Source organism: Notothenia coriiceps, unplaced genomic scaffold, assembly GCF_000735185.1.
Source record: "Notothenia coriiceps isolate Sejong01 unplaced genomic scaffold, NC01 NC01_scaffold00003528, whole genome shotgun sequence".
Lineage (NCBI taxonomy): Eukaryota > Metazoa > Chordata > Actinopteri > Perciformes > Nototheniidae > Notothenia > Notothenia coriiceps.
Genome location: NW_011336229.1, coordinates 36,364 through 39,769, shown reverse-complemented (window position 1 = coordinate 39,769; position 3,406 = coordinate 36,364).

The following is a 3,406-nucleotide window of genomic DNA, read 5'->3' as shown; positions in this document are numbered from 1 at the left end:
CACAGAGAGGACATTTACATTGTCTCAGCAGAATAGAGCAAAGATAGCTTAAAGGTCACCTATCATGCTATTTTTAGGCCATAGCATAGGTCTCAGATATATAAAAATATATAAAAAACATGTCTATGAAGTGTTTTGCTCAAAATACCAAACAGATCACCCATTCTAGCCATGCCTCATATCCCTCTATTTCACTTCCTGTTTCTAAAGTGCTGATTTGGGTATAAAGCTTTAAAAAAAAAGGAGGGGTCTGAGCTCATGCGGGACCCGGCAGCTACTGTCTAAACTAAATACTACCGTGATGAAACGCCATATCATGGATTATCAAGGATTATTTCTGAAACAGTATGGAGCTCAAAGGCTTTCTCTCTTGCCGGTTATACCACAAGGTGAGTTCCTTTTGATTTCCTGCTTCTTCACACACATGCTCTCCAGTACAGGTTAGCTCTGAGTGTTAGCGATGCTAATGTAAACACAGACCATATTACGTCCAAAACAGTCGGGCATTGTTTCTGATAGCAACGTTTTCTGATTGGGCCGTGGGTCCACATTTCAGATATTACGTCATATCGGACGCAAATCTGGATCAGCTCCTTTGTTCCCCCGTTTTTAGAGATTTGGGTACGGAGGAAAAGAGAGGGTTTTATTTTCTGACGCTGTGTGAGTGTGTGACACACCGGGGACACATCTTTATGTATAAAAGACATCAAAAAGTGCATTTTGCATGATAGGTCCCCTTTAAAGTAAAGAAGATGTTGGTGTAGAGTTGATGTTTCACATGTTTTTTTCAATATCACAGGCAAAGAGGGAGTCAAATTGTGTGTAAAGAATGTCTTAATATTGTTCGTACAGTTCCTTTTTTCAATATAAAGCAGGCCTTTGTATGGCTGTAGAGGGAGATTTAGTAGAGAATAAGAGGTCTTTTTTGTAGACAAGTCTTATGCAAGTGTACATCTGAAGTCTTCACTGCTTTTGACCTCCTTTTAGATTTGAGTTTTTCTTAGTTCCACCCATTCCTATATACCTCTATTATTACTCTCTTCCCAGCCTGCAGGTTCATTCACTATTTTTGTCATAACCCCTTTTCGTGTCATCTTGTCTATCTGGCTCACATTCATTCCCCGTCCCCCTTTCTTATCCTTTTCTTTGCATTTCCCTGCCTTTCTGTCTGACTCAGAGTAGCTGTGTCTAGTTCCATGGATTGGATAAGAGAGGGATTCTATAAATATCTGCAGGAGTGACTTACCGCTAATATATGTGATGATGATTATAGGTGAGGACAACAGAAAAGCTGGAGCCCTGAGGCAATGACAGCTAGAATAACTTGTCTTGTCTTCAAATATTTGTATCTTTCTTCTCTTCTGCATCCATGTCAACATGAATGCACATACGTGTGTGTGTGTGTGTGTGTGTGTGTCCTTTGCAATAGAGTCACTGTGCCATTGGCCTGTGGCACCCTCCTTGCCTAAATGCAATGTGACATGTTGCTGAGCAGCTTGATTCCTTCACCAGGCCATAATATAACGTAAGCCTGTTTGTTGCTCAGTCAGTCTAAACCACTATATCCTTTAATAGCTGGCCTTTCATAGCACTGACCTCACAACCGACGTGCTGAGCTGTCTGCATGTGTGTGTTCCTATCATTTCTGTCTTACCTATTTCCACCTTAGCCATGTGTCATGTAGTGTTTCACACAGACAGGAGGCAGCATGTGTGTTGTAAGATCTTTAGCCCCTAAGGAGATGCTGACATTGAATGAAATCTGTCTTAATTACATGTACACTGTAATGGCTTGGTATTCCTGGAATACTCTTCTGCGTAGTGTAATACTTGGAAACACACACATCCTTTCTACTGAGTGTGTGTGATTGAGTAGGGCTGTGTATCGGCATGAATTCAGTATCACATAAAGGGGTTTTGATTTAATAAGCGATACTGAAAAGTGAGGCAACATACTCCAATTTTAACTTCCCCAGATGCTTAAAATCTGGCTGATTTATGATATTTGCATTCATCACAGTCCAACATAAATAACATTGTCTGCTGCAAATGTATTAGACTATTAGATTAACAATTGATTTGAGCATCAATACTGTATCACAAAACATAATATCCCATTACTCAAGTGTTTCTATATGGTCTCGCTCCCCTAGAGTGACTGAGTCTAGAATAGATTAAATGAGATGATGGTGTGAAGTGAATGCAGACGGCTTACAACTCAAGGTATGACTACTCTAAGCCTTTAATTACTCTGCAGATATCTTATTCATGCTGGTTGCATTTGTCAAAGGCCCTGTTTCTTTCCATGCGTCTGTCTCTCTCACCACACACACACACACTCGCAGTCCTCTTACCTTACCACTGCTCCACTTTTATCATCAGTGTGTCCTCATTATGGCTGACCTCTCCATGCTGTGGTTGTGATCTGAGGGAGGAATGGGAGTAAGGGCTACCCCTGATACTTAAACTGCGCCACGGAATTAGGTCACATGTTTTAGTTGTGAGTTATATATTGAGAGGGACTGATCATTGTGTGTGCTTCACAGCAGAAAATGCACTCAAATCACATAGCATGGGTTGGAAAAGTGCATTTAAATAATACTCATACACCAAATTATCTGTACACTGGTTTCAGATTTCGTTGAGACTGAAAGCCTGGTTTGTCAAGTGTGTTATGTAATTTGACCTGATTGGTAAAGAAAGCCTCATTAATGTACATTTCCCATTTGCAAGTTTTTTCCTACCCGCCCTATTTTGCGATAACTACATTTTACGGGCAAGCCAATGAATCAAAGTTGCACACACCCAGATAATATTGTTGTACTGTGTTTAGGGCTCTCCTTAAAAGGGTGTGATTAGGATCTTTATGTAAGATGTATTATTCTTTATGTGGACATTGTTGGCCTTTCCATAAGGGTTCAGGGACTCTAAACAGATGATGTAATATCTTTGTTAAGTGGTCAGTGAAAGGTCAGGAAACAATGCACTACAGCTCTATGTGACCTTTGGTGCTCACTGTCTCTGCTAAAGGGCAAATATCCATTCAGCTGGGCGTACTATCCATACTGCATATGATTATCCTTGTGAATATCCATCTGTCATGTTCTGGTCAGCATGTACAAAGTTGATTAAAGCTCAGCGGTGAGTATCCAAACGTGTGTGTGTGTGTGTGTGTGTGTGTGTGTGTGTGTGTGTGTGTGTGTGCGTGTCACTGTATTTACTGTGTGCGATATTAAGTCACTTTGGTTTGCTTGGCTGACTGCAGTTTGTTGAGGCTAGGTGTGTCCACATACATCCAGTCTGATGCACCGTTAATCACAGGTTCAGACTCTGAAAGTGAGCGACATTCAGATTAACTTCCAGTTGAATTTCAACTGTTAACAATAAACTAAAAGTAAAGAATGTTT